At 37.2% G+C, this 9,025-nt stretch overlaps 1 protein-coding gene across 11 annotated transcripts in view; it reads right to left on the reverse strand.

Moving 5' to 3' along the window:
• The window catches only part of LMO7 (LIM domain 7), a 921,898-nt gene that overhangs the window by 488,639 nt on the left and 424,234 nt on the right, over nt 1–9,025 (reverse strand). For all 11 annotated transcript variants that reach the window (XM_044071726.1, XM_044071729.1, XM_044071732.1 and 8 more), the window contains exon 3: nt 2,165–2,195. The gene's annotated coding sequence lies outside the window, so the exon portion shown is untranslated. The remainder of the gene's footprint in view (nt 1–2,164; nt 2,196–9,025) is intronic.

Below are 9,025 nucleotides of genomic sequence, written 5' to 3' on the forward strand. Positions count from 1 at the left end.
CCTGGGGATGGTCAGAATGAAGACCACAATGAGCAAGATGGCACAAGGAAGGAAGCATAGCACTTCTAAGGATAGAGCAATTATCCATAGAGGATGTACAGTTTTCTTGTCAGAGCGAAGGGGTACAGAAGGCTTAAAAAGTATACACCTGGCACACAAGTATGAATGTTTAACTGCCTACATGAATTTAGAAATATATAGGATACAAATGAGGACTGAGACTAGAAAGGAGTAGAAATTATTCATTAAATTTTGGATTAATGAACATTTTACTGAAAACAGCATTATCCAGAATATTTGCTTATTAAGGTGAAATTGATAGTTACAGAAAATTAAGAACCCTGCATATATTTAACATCAGGCAAAGTGTGGTGACTATATGACCCCCCCCCCCCCCAAAAAAAGGATTTTTAACTAGCAAAAATTAGTATTACTAGTCAAACTAAAGCACTCCATTTTTTTTTTGTTTAATGAAGTTATTCATTTCCTCCCTCTGAAAGTACAGGCTATCCTATATATGCTCAATTCAAAACTGGTACAAATCTGACTTGAACATACTTTTCCTTTAGAAGTACCGCAAATCAGAATCTTGAAGGAATGTTTTCTACAGTCATAACTAGAACATTCTATACCAAGCTGGAAAGTGTTAGTCTTAAAACAGTGACAAATGAAGACAGGTTTTCCTCAGACATAAAACATATGCAAAGCCTTAAGATGAAACGCATACAAACCACAAATGCCGACATATAATAAAATGCTACACTTCTTAAGTGCATTAAATGGCTAAAAAAATGTATCATCAAATTTCTAATCATCAGATACAAGACTCTCTCTCTCTCTCTCTCTCTCTCTATATATATATATATATATATATATATATATATATATATATCTATATCAATGCCTTAATATGCAAATATGCTGACTGCACTGGAAAGTGACAATACAATTTGTACAGTATTAACAGATGCAATTCCATTAGGACCATGGAAGACGGGTAAAGGCAGAATTTCAAACCAATCCTACAGCTTCTACAACCCACTCACGACACTCCAAACCACCTGTTCCATCAAAACTGACTATCCCATTTATGAAACTGAACAAAACTGCTGGATGATAATGTACAATCACAAAGTCATGCAAATGAAAAACTCCGACCTGCAGATCACAGCACAATATGAAGGGGTTGTCTAAAACATGGAGGTATACATTTCTCAATAAATGTTCACTCATGCTCAGACTGGCTGCTTAATCCAATTTAAGGATTGGGGGAGGGGTTGCAAAGTCTGGTATTCAGCACAGATGAACAAATCCTGAACAGGGTGTGCACACTCACTCTAGCACAGAAAAACATTTATTGACAAGTTGATGAAGTGCTAATTCATCATGGCATGTCTTTGGGTGTGGGAGGAAACCAAAAGTACATGGATGGCACTGTGTGCATGCATACTCAGCACAGAACCGCATTGCCTAGTGCTGTAAGGCAACAGCACTAACTGCTGCATTATTGTGCTGCCCTAGCTTTACAATAAACGAAGAAATACAAAATTGTCACAGTAATAAATACACATGCATCACGTGGCTGTGGGAAGAGGTGTCAATTACATTTATGCCTACCCACATAGTATTTCCTAACGACTATTTATGACAGACCCAACACTTAACTTAGCTTCTTGTCAAAATATTGCAAAGCTCTGCAGTGGCATGAGGAGCCAGAATGGTGGTGGTGGGTCTGGGGGGCCTACTAAAAGCAAGCTTTCATTATGTATAGGACATGCGAATACATTCTAGTCTTGTGGAAGCTATAAAATGTTTTGGTCTTCCCTAAAAAAATCATAAATAAATAGAAGTATCACAGTCCACTAAAACTGATGAGATGAAGGTGGGAATTTACCCAATAAAAACATATATGAACTTTAAAAAGGATGAAGGCAATGGAAAAACGTTTACAGGAAACAATTTTAAAAGTGTGCTGCTATCCATTTCAGTGTTCTCATTTTAGAAAACTATGTATGTCATATCAAAGTGATATTTTCTAGGGTTAATGCAATCAAATCTTAGACAAACCCAAAGTTGTATTCTGAACACCCCCTTGGGCTTGCCGTAAACCAAAGCAATGTTGCATCAAGTCATTAAACAGTGGCAGAGCTCTGTTGCTACTTACATTTTTAAGTCTTCGGTTTGTTTCTTCTTGTCTGAAAAGGTAATAAGGAACAGTCAATGTATGGTGCTAACTACATACACCAATATAAGCATTACACATTGTTTACCATTTGGTATTACACTCCTTGAAATAATAGTAATACAATTAAGTCAAACTCTCAAATTCAGAATGCAAAGGTCACTATCTCCTGCAGAGAAAAAAAAAAATCAATCATTTACTAGGCTCAGACTTCCAAACAGAAACAAATACAGACTACAAAACAGCTGAAGGGTTCTGCTCAGACTATACATGCATTTAGGCAGCATGCCCTTAAATGAGTCACTTTTCGTTTTCATCTGTGCTATACATCATGTATACAACTAGCCACTTCTATAAAGTACTTTAAATCTGAAATACAAGTTATCAAAAGACAGATAGATTTTTGATCTATGCAGTTCCACATTAATCACTCTTTGAAGGCTCTACTTGCCTTGCATTTCTCATCTCAACTTCAGAAACTTAAATTAAGTCAGTCACCGAGTTTTGGTGCGGACAGTTTCTACTACAATCATTTAACAGATAATTTTATTTCAATCCATGTAAAGATTTCAGTTGTTTGCTGTGTTATTGCTTACAACATATAAAGTTTTGCTCTGTTTCTACTTAAACAGTGAAAAATTGTCACCACCCTAAATAAACAACAATGTATATTGTTTAAAATCTACTTAAAATGTTACACCATGGCCTGATCACAAACTCAGTTTCCTGTCCCACTTCTACTGGTTTATGTTTCTGATGAGAGTTACTTTGAGAACATTTTAAATTCAGTGAGTGAACTAGGGGATTTTGGTTGCAATGGTACACAATTGACTGTAGCTTCATAAAAATGGAGTAACAGTTTTAATTTCTCTTGTAAATCTAATCTAATGATGTTCCTATTAACATTTTAATGATTGCTTCTCTCAGAACTGTGTACTGCCAAACCATCAATTTTACTTAATGCAGTCACCCTAAACACACCTTTGAATCCTATCACTTCTCTCCATACCCCTCTGTCCACTACTAAATCTCACTGCTCTGAACCCCATTTCCTTCTCACCTCATTATTCCACCACCTCTACCTCACATCCTACAAACCTTACAAGCTATACATACAGGTGTTCTAACCTTTATTTAATAAACCCCCTCCTCCAATACAAACAAAAAATCGCCCCTCTCATAAATAGAATCCTCATAACCCCAACAGGCTATACAAAAGTCTTTCAACACCACAACACCAAATCTCCCACAAAGCAAGAGCCTTTATCTGGTATATTTACTTTCACTGCTTTGCCTTTATCAGGAGATATACACCCCAACCTAGGGCACACTGCAACTAATACACCCACAACCCAACAAATCCATTTATATGGTAGCTATAAATATTCAAAGGATTTGCAACAAAATCTCCAATTTACACTCTGGGATTCACCATAGTCAACCATAGGTTCATAAGTGTTTACGAGGCTATCAACCACAAAGGCCTTTTTAAGCTTAGCCATGCATCATCTCTGACAAGTTCTGATACCCTTGGTAAGTGTAACCAGACCTCACTAAGACCTGGTTAAAACCATACATTAAAGACTCTGACCCCCCCCCTTTCAAACTATATCATCTGACAGCCCCCCCCCAAAAAAAAAGAGGTGGAGTAGCACTAATCTTTAGTAACTCATTCAATATAGTACTGGACACAAATCCAGCACCACAATTCACAAATGTCAAAAATTACCATTTCTCTCCTAAAGATTAACTACAAAAATCTTTGTATCATAGCTCTCTACATACCCCTTGGAAATGATATCCCCTTCTACTAAAAGAAATTCTAGCCTGGATCATCACTAACATTAAAAATTAAACTGTTATCCTAATTGATGTAAATATCAACTGGCTAAACCTGAACTCTTACTCCCATACTTCTAATATTAACCCATTCAATTTTACTTAGCTAACACCCCAACGAGACCAAACAAGGTGCAAAACAGATATGAAATCTGCCTTCAACCCTCTAATTTGTACTGACATCCTCAAAAATATTAACTGGCACATATTTAAAACACTCCTGCTTGACAATGCTGTAGATTTCAATACCACATCCTTAACACACTAAATTGCATTCCACCACTCCACATGAAAAGTATCAAAACAATGTTCCTTGGTTAACCAAGCCCACTAAAAATCTGATGTACCTTAAAGATAAAACCTGGAAACCTTATCAAAATAATAAAATCCAGAACACCCTGACAAACTTTAAACAGCTCCATAGTCAGGTAATGACAAAAAAAGCTTACTATACAAAACTGCAGTCTAATTATCAACAAAACCCCCCAAAATTCTGGAATTCCATCTCATCTCTCCTGAAGCCTGGTACAAAAAAACAATCCTTGCCCTCACCCTGACAAACCTTCTCATGAAACTGCCTTCAACTAACTCTTTCTTTAAAAACACTATAGCCAACCTTACTGCTAGCTTTCATCATAGCAAAGACAGCGCAAGTGACACTGCTTCACCAAAAACCTCCTCCACCTTCCTCATCCATACAAGCACTGCATCCACCCCTGAACCCAACCCTCCATTCTAACCCTAATTTCACAATCAACCCCATTTCTATCACAACTATTAAAATACAAATCCTTAAGCTCAAACCCCGCTCTCATGTTCCTGACAACTTACCCCCAACATTTCTAGAGACTGCCACCAAAGCTATTGCATTCCCTATAAGTATCCTAATTAATAGAACCCTTAAAAAATGTGGTGCCCAAATTATGGATGACATCCTACATTCTTCCTCTTCACAAAGGTGGCAAAAACAAAGATATCTACAACTTTCGACCTATCGCTATCCTGTCTCGACCCCATCTACAAGATCTTGGAAAAGTACATTCACATTCACCTAATGCCCTATCTACATCATAAACACCTGTCTCCCACACAACATGGGTTCAAACCTGACCACAGCACAACTACCTTGATTTCTTTCATGGATACTGTTAACAGAGCTCGTTATAATGGGAAAATAGTTATCTACCATACTCTTAGATCTTTCAAAGGTATTTGCTACCGTTTCCCACTCTTTGCTACTATCAACTCTAACTTTGGACTTTTCCCCCACTGCTCTCAACTAGTTCTCAAGCTATCTATAAGACAGACAACAGGCCATCAAATGGCAAAACTCTACCTCTTATCACTTCTACTGGAGTTCCTCAAGGCTCCATACTTGGTGCCCTCCTATTCAATATTTTCATTAACAATTTCCACACATCTATGACTAATGGGGCCCTTCTTTAATATGCAGACAACTCAATCATCCTCTGTGCAGCCGATTCTATTTCTGAACTCCAACTCAAAACCCAAACAGCCTTCTCCACCACGGACTCCTAGATATTTAATAATCACCTAGCCCTTAACTCAAATAAAACCAAGATCATGCCCTTCACCCCTAAAAAAATCAACCGTGTTGGACAAAGCCATGTTCAATACATACTCCCAAAGTAAAGCTCAAATAGAAAATGTCAACCACATAAAACTTCCTGGCGTAACCATAGATGGACATCTAAAATTTGATACTCACCTGCAACAAAACATTCAAAAAACCCATCAGAAACTTGAAATGCTCTATAGGCAAACCAGCTCCTTAGTCCCTCCACCAAACTAACATTTGCCTCTACTTACCTATTCCATTCCCAAATGTATGGCAGCCCTCTATTTACAGACTTCTAAACCACTCTAAATGCCAACCTCGAGACATGTTATAATAAAATTACAAAATTTGCAACCAATTCCAAAAACTTCTCCCATCACTGTACTTCTCTTCCCTCTCTAAAATGGATGGAATTACCAAACTACCTCAACTATCTGCAACTTACTACTGCTCACAAGCTTATCTTTAAGCCTTCCAATTATCCTGCCTTAGTTCTATCTTCACTTTCTACCTGCCAAATAGGCCCCTTAGATCTGAGAAACAGCAACTTCTTCAGGTTCACAAACCTAACCTGCCACCTGGCTAACTTCTTTTTTCTTATCCTTTAGCCAACAATTGGAATGCTCTACCATTAGCTATCAGAACAATCCCAAGTTCTGCCCACTTCAAAACTTCTCGCCCCACTTATCTTCCACCTGGAAATGTACTTGCACACAGCATCCTTGAACATCTACCTCTAATGACATTCTCTTCCTACTTTCTATGTTGTGCTTTAATTATAAATCCTCCATGTAATAATTACCTTTAAAAATGTATTTTTTTTATTTCTTCACTAGTATTTGGCCACTGATTTGCTAAGTGTGTTTTCAACTGTAGTCAGACATTGTTAGATAATGGTATACTACCAATGTATATCATATCTGATTGTTCTTTTTATTGTAGTGAGGTGCTTTTCTCCCCAGGCCTCCACTGAAAACGGGCTTTGTAAGGTCCAGTGGGCCTTCCTGGTTAAACTGCAAATAAATAAGGTTAATCAAAAGGGACTCATGTATGGATTTGCTGCTGTTGCCTTTGAAAGGGACAGCACTTACCTCTGTTAATAGGTAAGTACGGAGTGAGTGCATGCATGAAAGCAGAATTGTTTGTGTGAAGGTAGAAGAGTGCGTGTGTGTATATGTGTGCATGATAGAGAGAGAGACGCATGCACAAAGAGGCTAGCAATGATCAGTCTGCCTACTGAACACAAACAAGTTAGCTCACAAATATATTGTACATTAAAAGTACACTTTTATTAAATTGTGGCTTTCCAGACAGGGAGAGTGTTGTATTGAACATCATGAACTCATATCTCTTAACTGTATGGATTTTCAAAGAATGTCTGGATTTTTGCCTCAACTTCCAATTTGTGTCTTTTGCTTAGGAAATAAAAGTAGTTATCAAGGTAATGCAGTTCCAGGGAGTAAGAATGAGACAGCGGCCTAGGGCTAATGGATCAGTAGTGGAATGACTATGTGGGACTGTAGCATATAAAGTTGGATTATTTTTTCAGACAAACAAAAAAGCACCTAGTACTGCTTTTTCATTGGTGGGTTCTAAGCAGTGGTAGATTGGACAACAGAAAGCATAGCTTTGGCGGATCATCAATACTGGCAAATCAGGTGGACACGTCTTTTTAAATGTTGGGGATTTTAGTGTGTACGTGTGTGCTTATGTGTTGGGAGTGCTGCAACAGTAGATGATTATTAAAGACAGAGACTTACGGACTGTGGAGAATGTTTCTTTGTTTCAAAACCTGATACTTGAGAACGCATGCCAAAAGTAGATTTTTTAAGACATAGCTTCTTGCCATTTACAGTGGATGGATATTTACATTTAATGGACAATGCTAGCAGTATTAGCGTGGGCCTGTGGGGTTCTGAAGGATGCCAAGTCTACTACTGCCAATGTCTTGTAAAGTGACCTGGAAATGGATATTGGGATGTTACTGAAAAAATATAGTAAGTGGGCTTAGAAATATAGTTTAATTAAACAAAGTGTACTTTCAATTTACAGGCCATAATTTCATTTATTTCAGGTAGACCAGATACTAGTAGATTGTATACCATTAGACTTAATTAGGGAGAGCTGTCATTCTGGGGAAACAAGCAGCCCTAGTTTCAGTGAAAGCTCTGTGGTTGCTTGCAGGTAAGAAGTTGCAGGATGTTGATGCAATATGTTTTATTTATTATTTTTAATGCATTTGTCATTTCAAAGCATGGTTTTCTTTGATGCAAAAGAAGGCAGGCCTGAATGAGCCATATAATGTTTAAATGACAATGATGGGATAGAAAGATTATAAGTGATGTATGATGTTTGCAGCTACAGTTGTTTCAATGGTGTCTGTGATGCATAACTATTTTTGGGCCTGTGTCCCACTTTTATTTTTTGCTTTGTCCAGATTTCTTGCTCTAAGGTTGAGAGGTATGGTTCCATACTAAATCAGAAGTTGTATTTACCTTGGAAGACTTTTCGGCATAATTATGAAAAACAGAGCTTTTTTAATATCTCTGCTTATTACCAATATAAACTGCCATGTAACCTTGCAAATAACCTTCTTATTAAGCTACTTTACGTCTTTTGGAATAGACAGGTATGATTCATCTGTTCGGACATAAGCATAGAGTGCTAATGTGACTTTGATTTATTGCAGCAGTCTGTGGTTTACATATCACAATAACTTTTCTGTGTTTATGGGTGTGTAATAAATTTAACAGTTTTAAAGATGTTTTCCAAAAATAAATAAATATATAATAAATAAGTAATCCTCTCCACACTGAGCTATTGACAAAGTCTGGGAATTTGTTTTTTTCAAAGGCGAAGGTCAGCATTACAGCTCAGTAAACTGTCATTCTGTGAGTAACGTCTGCACAAATTAAAATGTATGAATGTCAAATGGCTTTAGATTGCAGGGAAGTTTATTTTTATTTTACATTTTTTTACCGGGAAAGTCCGGCTGGACACAGGTCCATTTTCAGCTGAGGCCCGGGGAGAAAAGCTCCAAAAATAACACAACAATATAATACAATACATGGGAGAGACAGACAGCAAATCATGGATGTAGCACTCATACAATATGGCAGAGATTACATCTCGTAACAGTGAGAATCACTGAGGTACAGAATAAACTTAAAAACATTTTTTTACAGTTATAATTACAGCAAGGCAAATATCAATGAGTTAAGTTTTCAGGAGAAAGCTGTTTGTATATAACTGAAGCTCTGAAACAATCTTTTGGTATGGATTAACCTGGGGATTGACACAAGTTATGTTTACACCAGTATGTAGCATTATCTTAGAGAGTTTATAGTTTTCGTATTGATTTACTTTTTGCCGAGCAGTTGTTGGTTGATTTACTGATGGTCCTTTTGGTGGTGGGAAATTGCATG

This window comes from Protopterus annectens, chromosome 5.part0, assembly GCF_019279795.1.
Source record: "Protopterus annectens isolate FY-2018-M chromosome 5.part0, PAN1.0, whole genome shotgun sequence".
NCBI lineage: Eukaryota > Metazoa > Chordata > Ceratodontiformes > Protopteridae > Protopterus > Protopterus annectens.